This window comes from Artemia franciscana, chromosome 3 (assembly GCF_032884065.1).
Source record: "Artemia franciscana chromosome 3, ASM3288406v1, whole genome shotgun sequence".
NCBI lineage: Eukaryota > Metazoa > Arthropoda > Branchiopoda > Anostraca > Artemiidae > Artemia > Artemia franciscana.
Genome location: NC_088865.1, coordinates 48,089,883 through 48,109,068, shown reverse-complemented (window position 1 = coordinate 48,109,068; position 19,186 = coordinate 48,089,883). Strand labels below are relative to the sequence as shown.

At 34.9% G+C, this 19,186-nt stretch overlaps 1 protein-coding gene across 1 annotated transcript in view; it reads left to right on the top strand.

Moving 5' to 3' along the window:
• Nucleotides 1-2,566: 2,566 nt before the first annotated feature.
• The window catches only part of LOC136025346 (kinectin-like), a 159,654-nt gene continuing 143,034 nt past the window's right edge, over nt 2,567-19,186 (top strand). The window contains exon 1 of the mRNA XM_065701273.1: nt 2,567-2,769. The gene's annotated coding sequence lies outside the window, so the exon portion shown is untranslated. The remainder of the gene's footprint in view (nt 2,770-19,186) is intronic.

Here is a 19,186-nt window from a genome sequence, read left to right as displayed (position 1 = left end):
TATTTTTACTTCTACAATATTTTATGCCTTTATTTTATTTTTCTGGAACTCCATCCGAACAAGTTATTTGATTTAATAAATGAAGATCCCTTTTGCTTTAACAAGAATCACGTAACCTGATTACAAACAGAGTTTCATATCTTAAGTGAAATTTGAAAAACAATATGCCACTATGTAAAAGTTGGTCATAAAATCAAAGAATAATTACAGATCGCTCATTTTGACGACTTTCCATCACTGTTTAGCCCCTCATTTCGAATGAAATAATGTACCCCTTAGAAAATTAAATCCTGGCCATGCCCCTTTAGAACAACACATGTTACTAGAAAATGACAAAAAAATTATTAGACATAATGACTATTCAAAATTGATTCTGGGCTCCCTAACGTATTTAATAAAAAGAATACCCTAGGGCTGAAATACGTAAAGCATTTAGCAAAGGGCTAAAACAACTTAGAGCTTTGTTTATGCCCCATATCATAGATTTTATTACTTTTCTAAACTTAAAAATCCTTTTTTTATATTTGTTTCAAAACTTTCGAGAATTTGAGCTCCAGTACTTAAGCATGGCATCAGTTATAATAATTTACTATTATTTGCTATTCTTTTAGTTCCAGAGCAACATATAATAAAAACCTTTATTAGCAATGTCTGTTTTGAAAATGCAGACTACAAATATGAACTATTTTTTTGTGTATAATAATAATAATAATAATTTATTTCACTTTCTTTCTTTACATTATAAAAATGCACTAAAAGAGTATAAAAAGAGAAAGAAAGGAAGAAGAAAAAACAAAGGAAAGACAAAAAGCAAAAAAGAAAGTACAAGTAACAAGAAAAAAACATGAACAGCAGTGACCAACGTGTCTAACAAGAAAAGAGTATGTGATACCGAGCTGTGAGTAAGGAGCGACCCAGCTTAATAGTAACCGAAACTCTAAGAAATAGGATTTTGATACCATTAAATACATCAAAAGAATCGGCTTATTATGCTGATTTCATATATATATATATATATATATATATATATATATATATATATATATATATATATATATATATATATATATATATATATATATATATATATATATATATATATATATATATATATATATATATATAAGTTTAATTACATTTAGTCTTAACGATCAAAGGGTACGATCCTGAGAAAATTTCCGTGTTTTTCGAAAAAAGGGGACAGCACCCCCCAAAAGTCATGGACTCTTAATGATAATCAAATCATCAGATTCAGTCCTGCTGCAGATGTTTCATCTGTAGAGCTCTTGTCTGCAAAAATGTGGAATTTTGTATTTTTTGCCAGAAGAAAGATCACGGATGCGTGTTTATTTGTACTTTTTTCCCCAGAGATGATCATATCAACCCAGTGGTCCCATAATATCAAGAGAGGGCTCATTCGAAGGGAAATTATAAGTTCTAGTGCCCTTTTTAAGGAACCAAAAATATTGGAGGGCAACTAGGTCCCTTTCCGCACCCAATTTTTCTCAAAGTCGTGTAGTAAAAATTTTCAGATAACCATTTTGTTCAGCATAGTTGAAAGAACAAATAACTACGCCTTTGGAGATGTCATGAGCCTCCACAGCCCCTAGTAAAAGGTCTTTTAGTTATAAAATTTGCCGACTGTTTACGTATAGTATTTGTAGGGACTATATATACATTTTTTTTGGGGTGGGGCAATAATCTGCTGGGGGGATTTTACGCAGGGAGGATTTTCCATGGGGAGGGAATTATCCAGAGGATGAATTTTTCAGGGGTAAATTTTACACTGGAGGAATTTTCCAGAATGTCTATACAAAATTCTTTTGCTTCTTCTTCGCTGACTCAGTTTTACGCGTGGAGAGGGCAAGGTAAATGGTAGAGAGGAGGGATTATTCTGTGGAGGTGGAGCCAGATTTCCTGGGATAATTAAAAAAACGATCAGAAATTAAATAAATAAAACAAGTTTTTTCGACTGAAACTAAGGAGCAACATTAAAACTTCAGACGAACATAGATTATTACGCATATGAAGGGGTTACTCCTCCTCAAAACATCACTCCTTACGCTGAAGTTTAAATATGTCCCTATTCTTTCGGAACGACTCCTAAAAGACAAGCTTCGTTTAATTAGAACAATAAGAAGCTTTTATTTAAGTAAAAACTTTAGCGTAAAGAGTGAGGTGTTGAGGAGGAGTAAACCTTCTCATATACGGAAAAATTTCTGTTCATTTTCAATTTTAGCGTTGCTCCTTACTTTCAGTTGAAAAAAACTTGTTTTCTTTAATCAATATTAAGACATAAATAAGTCTACCCATTATTTTATAAAAGCAATCAGAGGAGCAATTTAGTTTGTATTCCTCCATTCTAAACTAAAGGCAATAACAAATAATTGGTCATAGTTAATGATGATGGAATTCTGGAACACAACCAAGTTTTACTTCCAAATTGACCCTTCAGGAAATAAGTATGTATTTTTCTCTGTGTTTAGAAACTGTATTTAAATAGTGTATCACAGACCGGAAACTTCTCGCCGTTCCATTAAATCAAATTCGTAACGGCCTTCGATTCACGTAAATTTTTCTGGAAATAGCCTGGCTCTGGACGTCAGGTGGTTCTTTCTTAGAATATACTGCCAATTGTGTATCTTGGATGGAATTAGTGTTTTTATAAGTCTCAAGTTTAAAGATATACACAGGACTTTTTCTTAAAAAAAAGTGTGGAGGATTTAGTCATAACTTTCAAGTTTTAGTGGATTAAAAATCTGAAGAAAGGTTTGTGCTTTTAAATATTTAACGTAAATTTATATACTCACTGCAGGTAAGGATTTTTACTAACCAGATATCTTATGAACCAAAACTTAGGAAACCCCAAAACAGGATCCTACCCAGAATTCTAGGTTGAGGTGGGTGAGAGTATTAAGCCATTTTACCAGAAGGCATGAAGTCCATAACTCTCTTGGGCATGACATCTAAAAAAATACTTTTACAATTATTAATAAATTTATTATAGATAAAATAATTATTAAAATTAATTAATAATATTTATTAATAAATAAAGATTTTATTTTATGATTCAACTTCAGAGAACTGAGACTAGTATCTGTTTCCGTTACCAATACAATAAATTAGACACTTGTATTTTTCTACAAAATGGCTTAGCTTTTACTGTGACCACCTAGTGACTATGTAATGCCGCCAGCATTATACAATTGTTCGGCTACAATTATTTTTTTTTGGAATGCATATTTTTATATTTTTACTATTTTATATTTTTCAGAGTTACTAAAAAAATATTATCATTTATACTGGGTTTGTTATACTGGGTTACTAGGTTTGTATTTTCAGGTATAACAAAACAAGAAATAATTCAAGTACACCAGATGTAAAAACTTTCAAAAGACCTTGTGCTTCTGTGCAAAACCGTCAGTTATGTCATGTATGCGATCAAATGTCTTTTTTCTTTGAAACTCTCTACCAAAATCTTAATTCACAATTCATTTTAAAAATAATTTACTTTTGAGTAGGCTAAATATAACTTTCTGCTAACCATTCAGTTATCGATTTTTACTTTACATTCAACAGCTGGCTGTTTCGGCTGTAAATTAAATAACCTTCTTTTTGAAAAAGATTATATATATATATATATATATATATATATATATAGTTATTTTAATAATTTATTTTGACGGCGTAATTTGAAGAATTTCTTATCTAGGGAAATGTTATAAGTTTTGTACCTCCTCTGTGGTCATGAACAGCACCTTCTTCGGCGCAAATCATAACAAGCGTAAATGTTAAAAGCTTTTACAAGCTGTTCGAAGTAAACAACTGTTGCTTTTTGGATTCTAAAGGCTATCTGATATCCCCCCCCTTCTGAGAAAACTCCGAAAAATAGCCTCCAAACTATTCTAAAGAGAGGATCAGCAGTGAATTGTAGATCTGGAGGTTCAAAGGGTAATTTAACACAAATCGTCATACTGATCCGCCTTTGGGAATAGCCTAGTGCATGGTTTTTTGAAATCATTATCTAAGCTGTTCTCAAGGGGAGCATCAGTAGTGCTACGTAGATCAAGAGGTTCAAAGTGTGATTAAGCACACGTTGCCGTGCTGGTCCCTTCTTTGGGAATAGCCTAGTATGCAATTTTCAGAAATCATCTCCTAGGCTATTGTCAAAGTGAGGATCAGTGGTGTAAGGTAGATCAGTAGGCTCAAAATGTGATTTAATACACATTGCCCTGCTGATCCCCCCTTTGGGAATTACCAAGTGTGTGGTTTTTTGAAATCATTATCTAAGCTGTTCTCAAAGGGAGGATCAGTAGTGCTACGTAGATCAAGAGGTTCAAAGTGTGATTAAGCACACGTTGCCGTGCTGATCCCTTCTTTGGGAACAGCCTAGTGTGCAATTTTCGGAAATCGTCTCTTAAGCTATTCTCAAAGGGAGGATCAGTGGTGTAACGTAGATCAGGAGCTTTAAAATGTGATTGAACATCTTGCCCTGCTGATCCCTTTTTAGGAACAGCCTAGTGTAGGGTTTTTGGAAATTATCTAAAAATGTGAAACTGTCTCATATGGCCTTTTGCTATGACACTGAGGAAATTATCAAATTCAAATGTGACTGTTGGATAAAAACCTAAGATTAGAAGCCCTTTCCTCTCCTAGCCCGGCACCTATTTTAAAAGCTAGCTCCCTTGTAGACTAAAAAACGGAATATGGTACTAAATAGATATTATATTGCAAATTGATGTTAGCTTTTGATGTTACTGTTCTCACCCTTTCCCTCATCAGCTAAAATGTTTTAAGCCCCATTAGTATAAGCCCAATCAAAACATTTATGCAAATTAGGTTAATCTTAAGGATTAAGAACAATACAATTTCTGTTAATTAAAATACCTTTAAGATCACCTGCTAATTAAAATGTTACAGCATTTTCCACTTTCTGGGGAAATAAAATATACATTTTGTAACAGTTGTATTTCAAAGAGGTTACTCACCTGGCCTGCGGCGACTCCAAGATTCTACTGAAATACCGCAAATTGACATTTAAGACATATTAGGTAATCAACTGACAGCTGTTGGCGTGATAAGCCGTAAAATGTGTATATATCCGTCAGCAGCAAAATAATGGCTGTCATAGTACTGAATAAACACAGTAATTCCTTTCCCGTAGTGAGGTGGCAGACACAGGGAAAATTTTTCAAAGAATTGTCATGAAATAACCAATATTTATTTGGCAATTTTTTTGTGAATAATGTTATTATCTCATGATTTGTTTGCCGAAAGTAAAAGCCTAAAATTTTCGTCTTGTTTGAAGCATACGCAATTCTTTGACATCAACCAAAGATAGAAGTCTAAATTCCAGCACTGCCTTTGCAAAACTTCCGTATGGCAATAGTTCACGGTTAGGCATAACCCTGAAATATATAAAAGACAATATCCCTAAAAATATTGTACAAAATATTGTTTCCAAAAGGGGTGAGCAGCAAAAAACACCCAGAACTTCGCTTTAATAAGATTACAAACATGATTTAATTTCCTGATAGATTTCCAAAGAGGTTAAACAACAAAATTATAGTTGATAATATATTCTCCAATAAGAAATTACAATATAATTTTCTTAAGAAATTGTGCCTTTAATTGCATTACTTCCAGCCCGTTATTCTAGGGACTCAGTGTTATAGGATTGCAGGAGAGTACCTTTCACATGGTCTTTGTCTTTGAAAGAAATTATTCGGAACTGTTAGATATTAAATCTGTCTTTTTCAAATAGTTCATGCGGCTCAGTTGCCGAGATTCTAAGAAACAGTCTTGGTAACAATATATACATCAAAAGAATCGAAATTTAATGCTAATTCAAAATATGCAAAATTCATCGAGTTTAATAGTACCCATCAAAAGTTAAGAGTCTGAGAAAAGTTTGAGTGGGGAAGACTTTTCTGGTGGTGGATTACGTGATAAGATCTTTGCATTCAGATACATTCGTAGGGGAAGGGAATTTTAAATGGAGGGGGAGCCGGATTTCATGGCATTATTTAAAAAAAAATTACACATTAAATAAAAAACAAGTAGTTTTTAACTGAAAGTAAGGTGCGACATTAAAACTTAAAACGAACAGAAATTACTCCGTATATGAGATGGGTTGTCCCCTCCGCAATCCCTCGATCTTTACGCTAAAGCTTTCAATTGTTTTAAAGTAGAATTGTGGCAAAGAGTCGAACTTTAGCGTAAAGAGCGAGGGATTGCGGAGGGGACAACCCATCTCATTTACGGAGTAATTTCTGTTCGTTTTAAGTTTTCATGTCGCACCTTACTTTCAGTTAAAAAAATTGAGTTTTTTTATTTAATTTCTGAACGTTTTTTAATTAATACATGTTTGATTTGGCTCTCCGCACATAAATTATTAAAATAAAATTTGTATATTAATTATTTTTTGGCTAAATGGCTTCCTCTTAGTTTTGATCAGCCGATTTTGAGAAATAACGGGTGGAGAAGGAGGTCTAGTTTCCCTCCAATTTTTCGGTTACTTAAAAAGGCAACTAGAACTTTTAATTTTTAACGAATATTTTTATTAGTAAAAAATATACGTAACTTAACAATTAACTTACGTAACAAACTTTTATATTCTTATATTTTTATTATGTATACGAGGGGGTTTGCACCCTCTTTAATACCTCGCTCTTTACACTAAATCGTAAGTTTTGTCTCAATTCTTTAAGAATGACCCCTGAATCAGAAAGGCCGTAGAATAAATAGTTGAAATTACTAAAAGCACTTTAGCATATAGAGCGAAGTGTTTATCACCTTCTAAATACCTCACTCTTTATGCTAAAGTATTTTTAGAACCCCTCATATGCGTAATAATCTCTGTTCGTTTTAACTTTCAATGCTACTCCTTACTTTCAATTGAAAAAACGTTTTCATGTTTATTTTTTCATTATTTTTTTTATAGTAGTGCTAGAAAATCCTGCGCCCTTTTCATTGAATTTTTTCCCCCATGGCATATTCCCCCAAGGAAAGATCCTCCCACAAGGCCCCCTCCCCTCAACCCCAATCCCCAAACCAAATAAATCCCCCTGAAAACGTCTGTACACTTCCCAATAACCATTACTGTATGCAAACCCTGGTCAAAGTTTGTAACTTGCAGCCCCTCCCCCAGGGATTGAGGGGGAGGAAGTCATTCCCAAAGACATAGTTATTATGGTTTTCGACTATTCGGAACAAAATGGCTATCTCAAAATTTTGATCCGTTGATTTTGGGAGAAAATGAGCGTGGGAGGGGGCCTAGGTGCCCTCCAATTTTTTTGGTTACTTAAAAAGGGTACTAGAACTTTTCATTTCCGTTAGAATGAGCGCTCTTGCAACATTCTAGGACCACTTATTCGAAACGATGACCCCTGAGAAAAAAAAAACAAGCAAATAAACACGCCCCCGTGATTTGTCTTCTGGCAAAAAATACGAAATTCCACATTTTTGTAGATAAGAGCTTGAAATTTTTACTATAGGGTTTTCTGATACTCCAAGTGCGATGGTGTGATTTTCGTTAAGATTCTATGACTTTTAGGAGGTGTTTCCCCCTATTTCCCAAAATAAGGCAAATATTCTCAGGCTCGTAACTTTTGATGACAAAGACTGATTTTGATGAAACTTATACATTTAGAATCAGCATAAAAATCCAATTCTTTTGATGTATCTTTTAGCATCAAAATTCCATTTTTTAGAGTTTTGTTTAATATTGAGCCGGGTCGCTCTTTACTACAGTTTGTTACCACGAACTGTTTGATTATAGTGCGCTTATAACGGTACAGTACACCTGTATGTGTCGTAATAGGGTTTATTTCTTTCATGATTTATTCGGTAGTTACGTAATAGGGTGTGTTTACTTCAAGACGTAGGTTCTTGTTATGTAATGGTACTTGTTAGAGTCGGCTAGTTCAGCGGGAAAGTCCCGTTTGTAAGGTTTATTTACTAATGCAAATTTTTCTTTGGGTGTTACGTAGTAAGAATAGTTAGAGTTCAGGGGCCCTACTAAATCATGGATTAAACATAGACATTACATCAGAGTTTCTTTGATTGTTCAATAAAAAAAAAAACCGGCAAGGGCTAGGAAAACCCTCAGGGCCTCCACCAAATCGTTATTTATTTGGTTGTTAAACAATAGTGGTTTGTTTACTAATGCAAAGGATTTCTTTGTTTGTTACGAAATAGGGGTTGTTTACTTCAAGATGCAGATGCTTGTTACATAATAGGAGTTGCATGACTTGTTAAGTTTACTAAGAGTGACGTAACCTTGCGTGGCTTATTGCATCTTACGATTTGCTTCAGTATTGTTTGTGATCGGAAGGATAAATATCTACATCTTAGTTTTTGAAGTGAAGGTGTCTACATCTTATCAGTGAAGATGAAATATTCCAAGAAGACTTGTGTACATGAGACCGTTGTAGTAGTATTGAATGCCGACATAGAAAAATTTTGTATTATAAAACAAGTGTTAATGGTAACACTATTGGATATGTATGCATCCAATGTCATGACAGTAAGGAGTTAAATTTCTTTGGACTACCGAGAAAATTCCAGTGTTATAGAGATGGTTATGCGAGAGTAACATCACCAGAGAAGTTAGTGTTGAAAGAGAACGCAAAGATAAAACTATTAGTTTAACACAAAAGGCACCTCCTTGCTACAGATGCTCCTAGCATGTTACCACTTGGTAAATGTCATTCCCTCCTCCTAATTTTACCATTCAATGATAAAGATGACATGCGTACCCTCACAACTTCATCATGCAAAATATCTTGTCTAGATGTCGTAACTGCAATCTATGTAAAAATAACGTGGTAACAGATAGCGAAACCACAAGTAAAATAAAAAGAGCACAAGTGGATTAAAGATGAATTGATGAAAAACAAACCCAATGCAAACTTTACGACCGCCAATGATAGTTTACCCACAGGTATATTCAATGAACCATGAATCACTATGTAAGAAAAAAAGTTACGAAAAATGTTTTTCGCATTAGATATTATAATTGGTTACCGCTCCTATCTCTCAGGTGCCAATTTTGACAAGCTTTATCGGGTATCCAGACTATAGGACGGTGACAAAAGGGTAGAAAGAATCTTTATTCTTTGTTAGTCTATAGTCAGTAGGGAGATTTTCAGGATTAAAATTGAGTAAAGTTGACAGACAGAGAATTATAGGAAATCTTGTTACTTTGGAAAAATAGTTAGTTTTAGATGATAGTTTTCAAAGATTGTCAGTGCAGAAGAGAATCTTCCCTAAGAAAATGATTGACTACAATGAAAAATGATCCTCAGGTGTTGGAATATTGTCTGAGACTTTAGTGTCATGTTCACAAGGCATTTAGTCAATTTATTGACATACTAATCAAAACGGAAACAAATTATATTGCGCATCCGTTTGAAAGTTACCCTGATCAGTTACTCCTCCCATCTCTCTTGTGATCAAGAAAACACATGAAGGGGATGTTGGTATTACCAACTCTTGATGTCTCGACAAAGGATACAATCGTCTGATGAGAATCCAGGTGTATAATCTAAAAAAAAGCAGTTTCCCGACCACTGATGGTTCCAGCGCTTCATTGATTATATTTCTTTTAAAACTAAGAAGATCATCGAGATGAGCCACTTGTTTGTCAAGGAGGAGCTAATGCAGATCTTGCCCTGTTCCACTAAATAGTTAAAGTGGAATGTACCATTGTTACGAGCAAAGATTCTTCTATTGATTGCACGATACAAATCAGTCATAATACCATATTCTTTGTATGGAAATGCGATGAATGAATATTCGCTCAAGTTGACTGATTCTGTCCATTCCTCGGTAACAAGCGGACAATCATGCGGTCAAACTTTTATATCACATGTACAATATTTTCTCAGGATATCATATGTATATTTAAGTATACATTCAACAAAAGCAACTTCATACTTTCCATCAAAGTTTATGCCGGGGGAGAGTTTTGTTCAAAAATCGCTTGTTTTATTCACATCCTCATAGGGTAGGTCAGAAACCCTGGACATGAATGTCACATAGAAATCATTAGGCATTGTGAACATATTCAGCGGCAGCCCAAGAATCAAAATCAGAGTTTTATCCTAACCAGCGAACAAGCATTTTTCTCTTAATCCTGCGAGTTTCACTCCTTAATATCTTTTCATTCTGATACGTTCCATTGTTTAGAACTTTTTTCGATTCATGCTCGTAAGAACCACCAAGAATCTCTTCATCTTTCGTATCACGTAGGCGATACATTACAGGTTTGGCCTCTAAGACTTTTGACACTTTGACATGTTCGGTGGACCATAAGTGATTCCCTTTTTCGAAAAGATTACTTGTTCAATTAATTCGAACTGTATCACCAACATTAAGTTTCTTCTTTTTCACATGCCTTCCTTCATTGGAATATTGTAAAAAAAATTTCAAGTGTATTTTTGCTGCGATGAACTTCAGGAGGACTATGATTGGTCAGGGATCAATGAGGACCTTGATTATAAATAAACATTATTTTATCTAAATATTGAATCAAAGCAGTATTTTCCAATGTACAATATCTCGAGATTAAAACTCGAATTGCTCTTATCAAACGTTCAGGCAATGTTGCCTTCATTGAACTATTATTATGGATAAGTGTTATATTATATTTCAATTAAGCCTTTTTAAATGTGGATTAACCAATTCACATCCCCGATCTGTTTGATATTTTCTATATAAATGCTGTTCAAGGCTAGATTCAAGTACTTTAGTAACTTCGTCACCTCTTTTTGAGAAAAATGGCACAGCACATGCTTAGTGACTAAAAACACTGATTAAAAGTCAAATATACTTGTACTGACCTATTATGACGTCTTTGAATCTTGCCTAGAATCAAAAGATCTGCAGGTAATATTTGCAATGAAAAAAGGTTTAAGTTATTTGGTAAAGACCACAGTTAACTCTATGATTTCGATGAAGAGTGTAACTAGGTTCACTCTGTAAATACTCCGTCACCAAATTCTTTTTAACTCCAGTGACCTGGGCAAATGTTGTGAGGGAGCTTAACCTCGCCACTTTGCCAATAATTTCCTAAAAACGATACATTATTTGAGCCATTTTGAACTTTAACAAGATGTTAGACGTCCGCTACCCTTTTAAATACTAATAGGTGATGCACTGATACCAAGATGCTATCATTTGATGCTTTGTAAAAGATTACCCCCAATTTGGGTGCTAGTGTTTCTCAAATACGATTTAAAATATATTTTGGAATTTGACCATATTCCTTTAATGAATTTAAAACATTTTTATTCCCAAGAAGACATTTTGGAACGTTTGATCACTTTAAAAACCTTATACAAATGAATATCAAATGGTTTAAGTCGTTTACAGTTTAAGTCGTTTACAATTTGCAATTAGCTCTCATACCAAATCAATTAAATTGTAACTCTTGCCATGGATTATAACTTTACTCTTTTTGTCATCAATTTCTTCACATTCATTTTCAGCGATATAGGTTAGGATTCTTTTATTTGTCTCACCATACGAATGAGGTATTAGGTCTATAATAACTGATTAAGCTTTAGATGGATGTTCTTCTGGTTTTCGCGTTTTAAGAGTTTCCTAACTTTGAGGTTAAGGTTGATCAATAACATTTACTTTGAGCGGTCTTTTATGGTAAGGTTTATGTTTGTCGATACGTCGAGTTTGCAATTATCTCATTGTTAGTAAATTCATCAAGATTATCTTCAAAGTGGTCTTCTGGTGAAAGAACGAATTCTATTGGCGTCAATTTGAAAGGTTTTGCCATATAGAGAATACTGTTTACAAATCCCGCAATTATTGTTAGCAGCAGTAAAAAGAAATTACCACCCACTTGAACAAGTCGTTTTCTTTTAAAATCTTTTTCTTTCTTTTGCAAGCTAGGGCATGTAAAAGTGAACGATGTTGCTTTGTCTGTTGGTTAATGACTTCTGGCAGTTGAACATTGTTTTTAGTTAAATTTAAACAAAGCTCGGCTAGGAGATTAATAAATTCATTGTCAGTGCCATTTTTTGAATAAACCCTTCCTAAGCCTCGGTTTGAATTACATAGGAGTGAAAATAAATGTCTGTGTTCATGTAGTTTCTTCAGCTTCATGATGGCAACTAATGACCCTTTTTTACTGTTCACTGGCAGATATGCGGTAATTTCCATGTCAAAAATATCTGTTATCACACAAAAATCCTCGGGTTTGTTTTGAATGAGATCCAATAGAATGTAAACATAGGGTTTATTATTAGCCTGATGAGCCTGGTGCAATAGCCCTTATTTTACCATAGGACTCTTGCCACAGACTATAGCCATATTAGATAGTTTTGATTTTCTAAATATATTTTATCGCGATTATAAATTATTTTGCCAGATATTGAAGCTCTCTAAAGAAATGACCTGAATGAAGTTTAAAATTGATACATATTATTGTTCTCACTGTCAAAACACAACTAACATAACTTTACCTAACCTCAGTTCGTTGGATAAATATAAAAAAAAGATATAAATAAAATACAAATTTTTTTAATATATAAATAACTGTACTACGTTATTGAAATATATTTACATAAAATTAAATTTTTATAAAATTTCAGCTATTTATATATTAAGAAATATGTATTTTATGCTTTGTCTTTTCTGGTATTTATTCAACGGATTGAGGTTAGGTAAGGTTAAGTTAGTTGTGTTTTGACAGAGAGACGAGTAATATGTATCAATTTAAAACTTCATTCAGATTATTTCTTTAGAGAGCTTAAATGTCTGGTAAAACATCACTTTTAACGACAACAATTCAAAATTGTGATAAAATGCTTTTAAAAAATTAAAACCATCTAATGTGGCTATAGTCTGTGGCAAGAGTACTAGGGTAAAATAAAGACTTTTGAGCTAAGCTTAAAATTCATACGTGGACTTGACATGTTTATTATTATTGAACCAAACTTGTGGCAAATAGCTGGTGATTTAGATGAATCAATTGAAGAATGGTCTCAGGATCGTAGAGTTATTCAGGGTCCATTCTTATTATGAAAAGTTTCCGCAAAAGTTGTTCTGCACAATGTCTTTCATCAGAGCAAATTTATGAGGCACCGGTCAATTTATGCACGGCAAAACAAAATCTTTTACCGAGGCATGAAGTTCCAATTGAACCTCATCTTCAATTTTGGAAAAACATCCTTGTGGTTCATTGTCCTTAACAGTAGCAATGTCGGGAAAACTTTCATCACAAGGATTGTCCAGTAATTTGTAATTCCTAGACAGGAAATAGTAGTGAGACATTGCCGATGTATTAAGAGAGTTCATATCCAAAAAAATCGCATTTGACTTTTCAATGGTACGTTTTCCAGTCGGGTAAGTTTCCACAATACGATCCCAGTGATAAACATCCTCCTTCCTCACGGGTCTCTGTACAAATAGGTGCTGATCCATGTCGGTGATCAGACCTGTTTTTTATTGCTGTTAAAGATGGACAAATAAATGGAAGAATAAAGATGGAAAAATAAAGATGGATTAAAAATTTAATCAATCACCAGATTAGGAGCAGAAAAATAATAAGCCAAATTGAGCCCAAATTTCTTATATTTTTTCCGTGTGTTTATGGAAAATAAACAACAACGTCAATACATCACTTAAAAGGCACATTTCACGTTAATCTTCCCATTTTTACACCATTTTTACATCCATCGGCCCAAACATTCTTAGCAAATTCATAGTCCGCAGTGGTGCATTAACGATCGTGAAGTGAATCATAAAACGCTTCGACGGGAGGAAATTTTCCCTCACGCAGCCTAGAGGTATGTTTGCAGTACGAGAATATGCGGGTATATTCACTCTACTCGCTGATAAATCATACATACATTATCTGGAAAGCGCGGTTTAAAGAGGGGGAAACTATTAAAATCATCAATATTTTGTACTTGAATCAATTGACTTAAGGATTTGGGGAAAAACTTATAGGAACCTAGAAAACGAATTTCGTTTAAGTATATATTACCATTTTGAATTGTTTTCGATTTGAATCTTAAGAGTAGCAACTTCTCAGATGATTGGAGTATGATGTTATATGCAAAAGACCCATCTACCCTTACGCTTTCTTCAACTTCACCCTTCTGCAAACGTACCAACTCTGGTAATATGAATTTCAAATCATAGTTGGAATTGTGCATGTAAACCAGCAGAAAATATTGCTGCTTAACATTTAAATTGTAAGATTTACGCTTTCCGCGACTTCACCTTTCTGCAAACGTGCAAGCTCTGGTAATATGAATTTTGAATCTTAGTTGGAATTATGCATGTAAACCAGAAGAAAATATTGCTGCTTAACATTTAAATTTCAAGATTTATATTCCAATCCATGGAAGTTACTCTCCCGATAAAATTGGACTGCCTAAGCGATCATGGTACCGGACTGGCGTTTCCCCACTACCATGAACAATTTTTCCCTTGCAAACTCAAAACACTTATTTATTTTCAATTGCCAGCTTGTCCTCTGGTGATAGAGTCATTGGAATGGTTACGTTGCACAGCCGTGTAATCAACTTACTTGCTGATTTAATAAGTGCAACCATAGCGGTGCCAGCACAATCCTCCCCAACCATTGTTTTAAATACCTCTACCAATTGCACGATATTAATCGAGTTTCTTTGCGTCAATGGCTTCATGTTTTTCAAAACAATTTAAGTTTGCTGAATCGCACACATCCATAAGTTTGCCCTTGATGTCTAAAGCCACCTTTTCACTCTACAGCAGCGAATTTTGAAATTTCTTGAAATGAAAGGTTCCATTGTCACACAAAACCGTCTCCTTGGTACTTGGTACATAGGATTGGTACCCATGACACTTACAGTGCCTTAAGTTGTGTTTTAATTCTAACTCTCTATAGAATCTTAAAGGGCATATTGGGCAATAATGACGTAAGATTTCCCTCTTCTTTTGACTAAAAATCCAACTAATGTGTAGAATTGAAAATAAATGCCCAATTGAATCAGGGTATTTGGGATGTTCGTAAAGAAGCCATACCCAGTATTTCACCAATTCAATGGACGGAGCCCTCACTGAATTTAAAACCCCCTTATTATCTGTAAGTTCACCCTATTCATGCTTTGTATCATACTGTAACAATGAAACCCTAATCTTTAAATGCTCATTAGCCCTCTCAAAAATGTCTATCCCCTTAAGTGTTACAGGATATTGCCCCTTGAAACAGTTAAAATCTACTTTAGGAAACTCTGCCCCCTCCCCAGCCCTTTTAACTGCCAAATTGTCAAAATTTCTATTAGTGGCATCAATTACCGAGAGTTTGTGCCCTGCAACAAGGACCGAATGTTTTATGTATTCTAAGCCCCGTATCAAAGTGAAAGCGTTGTACACTTCCACATGCCCTTCAATCTGGAATATATTTTGCACCCCTCCCTCTCCCGTCTCTTAAAACAAATTCTTTTTCAAACTTTGTGATATTTAAATCTAAATTTTCAATAAACACAACTACTGACCCGCTCCCGTTTTTAATATGATTCTCCACGCTATTAAAAACGTCACCCACCCACTTTGAAAAACGCCCTTACAATTATTTATGTCCAGGTGAAGCGTCTGAATTTCCATTTGTTGGTAATTTGAGTTAAACTCACCCAACTTTTAATTTCAAAAAATTTTTGAGCGTTGAATGCTTTACCACTGTCTCTACCTCCCCTTTCTGAATTTATTTTTAAAGAAGGGCTTAAATTTTGCTTAAATAAGAATGTAGCATGTTGTCTAAATCTGTATGAATACTAACAATTGTAAGAGTATTAAATGGGTTCCCAAACTCAGCCCTAAAAACATAAATATTGCGCCATGCAGAATAGGATAAAAAGAAGGCTTGTGAAACAGGGGGTGAGGCAGCACCACTTTGTACTGCTTCCTCCACGTCAATGTCACTAAAAGGGGTGGGTACTGTGTCTTCCAGTATCATCTCAACCTCCCTAGATGGTAATTGGTTTAAAATGAGTCTAAAATTCTGCATCGAGATCGAACTTCTTCGCAAAGGTGTCAAAATAAGAATTGGGGTAATGTATACTAATAGGGTTCTTCCCCACACTAAAATCCTCCTCACTTTCACTTTCACCTGGGGTCGCATGGATTGTAGCGATATTGTGATTGTAGTGGTATTCCGCCCTCGACGTAGGCCCCTTGGGATGATGCTAGTGTTGGTAGGCGAACCTAAGAAATAATAAGAGTTTATAAGCCTATTGAAACACGTTTGATAGCATCCTCAAAAAGAATCTATATATGGCTCAAAAAGAATACAATATTAGTCAATATCTTGAGGGGGGCAAAGTAGCCCTTTGGTAGCCCCTCTTTATAGTTCAAAAGTGTCTGGATTTACATACGAATAAGGAGGTTGTATCCAATTGTGGCGCGCCAAAGAAATCCACCAGTAACTGTTTGATCCATTCCGATTCGACATCAACCTCCTCTATCGCTGGCTTTTCAGGTGCACCCTGAAAAAAGTGTGATAATTGTTATTCCCTTTGAACACATATGATTTTAAGCTAAAAAAAATCTACACTAGGGCCCTCAAATCCCACCTTATTCGAGACATGGTCCCCTTTCAACAGTAAAAAGCTACTAGAAACTCTTCATATGCTTAGACTTTCTTGAAAAAAATACCAAATGTGAAAGTTCAGGTTACCCCCTCGAAAGCGATATGTAAAAAACTTCTTATATTCAAAAAATTGAGTTATTCACTAAAATAATGGATCCACCTTGCGGAAATACATTGTTTCTAGCGTGAAAGCAAAGTGAAAAGTCCATTTCTTCAGGGGGGCTAGGGGCCCCTTTACTAAGCTGAAAAAAGCTTTTTCTTAGGATTGGCAATACCATCAAGCCTCGCCCGATAGAGATAGCAAAAAGCCCCCCAAAACATCCTAGTTACTTCCCCACGCTGAAAAAATACATTTTTACTTTTAATAAATAAGCTTCTCGAGCAATATGAAATTCGAGCATTTCAGAAATTTGTCAAAGAATTTTACTCTTTCTAGGGTAAGCAGCTCCATATTGCATGGTAACCGCGTGCGTTTTCTCCATGCTAGGGGACTGAAGGAGCGCATTCTTGCCTTGTATGGGGGGGTGCAGTTCACGAAGGCCCGGCACCCTTGCTAACATAAGACTGGGGGAGCACAGTAGTGGCCAAGTTCTCACTGCTATCACATGCCCTTGCCCTTTTGGGCAATGAAATTTGGGCATAATCTCGCCTCTGTGTATGGTTGGGGCAAGGGGTATCCTTCATATGCATAGAGACTCTCCAGTATATAGGCAGAAATACAATTCATTTTCAATTTTCTAGAAGAATCTATTTTTTAAAAATCCAGTTATATGTTCGAAATCTAAAATTGTACTGATAAAATACTCGTTAAATACCCAGTTTTATGCCCCCGGTGAACAATAGAAAGTTGCCCGCTTTTGCTAGAAGAAAAACCAGCCATTGTTCCTAGAAACTCAATACAGGATCATATGACGCTTCTGTTCCTGGAAATAGCGAGAAAATACTTTGTTTGCCCTGCTAGAAGAGTAACAAGCCATTAATTATAGAAAATGCATAGGCGTCTAGAGTGTATATCAAATAAAAAAAAACTAATTTTTTTAGCTGAAAGTAAGGAGCGACATTAAAACTTAAAACGAACAGAAATTAATCCGTATATGAAATGAGTTGTCCCCTCCCCAATACCTCGCTCTTTACGCTAAAGCTTTTAATTGTTTTAATAAGTAGAATTGTGGCAAAGAGTCAAACTTTAGCGTGAAGAGCGAGGGATTGCGGAGGGGACAACACATTTCATATACGGAGTAATTTCTGTTCGTTTTAAGTTTTAATGTCGCTCCTTACTTTCAGCTAAAAAATCAGTTTTTTTTATTTAATTTCTGAACGTTTTTGAATTAATGCATGTTTGGTTTTGGCTCTCCGCACATAAATTATTAAAATAAAATTTGTATATTAATTCTTTTTTTGGCTAAATGGCTTTCTCTTAGTTTTGATCAGACGATTTTGAGAAATAAGGGGTGGAGAAGGAGGCCTAGTTGCCCTCCAATTTTTCGGTTACTTAAAAAGGCAACTAGAACTTTTAATTTCTAACGAACGTTTTTATTAGTAAAAAATATACGTAACTTAAGAATTAACTTACGTAACAAACTTTCATAACCTTATATTTTTATTATGTATACGAGGGGGTTTATACCCTCGTTAATACCTCGCTCTTTACACTAAATCCTAAGTTTTGTCCCAATTCTTTAAGAATGACCCCTGAATCAGAAATGCCGTAGAATAAATAGTTGAAATTACTAAAAATACTTTAGCATAAAGAGCAAGGTATTTATCTCCTCCTAAATACTTCGCGCTTTATGCTAAAGTATTTTTAGAACACCTCATATGCGTAATAATCTCTGTTCGTTTTAAGTTTCAATGCTACTTCTTCCTTTCATTTGAAAAACACGTTTTCATGTTTATTTTTCATTGTTTTCTTATAGTAATTCTAGAGAATCCTGCGCCCTTGTCATTGAATTTTTCTTCCCCCATGACAGATTCCTCCAAGGAAAGATCCTCCAACATAGCCCCCTCTCCTCAGCCCCACCCCCAAACAAAATAAAATCCCCCTGAAAACGTCTGTACGCTTCCCAATACACTGGTCAAAGTTTGTAACTTGCAGCCCCTCCCCCAGGGATTGTGGGGGAGTAAGTAATCCCCAAAGACATAGTTATTATGGTTTTCGACTATGCTGAACAAAATGGCTATCCCAAAATTTGGATCCGTTGACTTTGGGAAAAAATGAGCGTGGGAGGGGGCCTAGATGGCCTCCAAGTTTTTTGGTCACTTAAAAAGGGCACTAGAACTTTTCATTTCCTTTATAATGAGCCCTCTTGCGACATTCTAGGACCACTTGGTCGATGCGAGGACCCCTGGGGAACAAACAAACAAATAAACACGCACCCGTGATTTGTCTTCTGGCAAAAAATACAAATATCCACATTTTTGTAGATAGGAGCTTGAAAATTCTACAGTAGGGTTCTCTGATACTTTGAATTTGATGGTGTCATTTTCGTTAAGATCCTACGACTTTTAGGGGGTGTTTCCCCCTATTTTCCTAAATAAGGCAAATTTTCTCAGGCTTGTAACTTTTGATGGGTAAGACTAAACTTGATG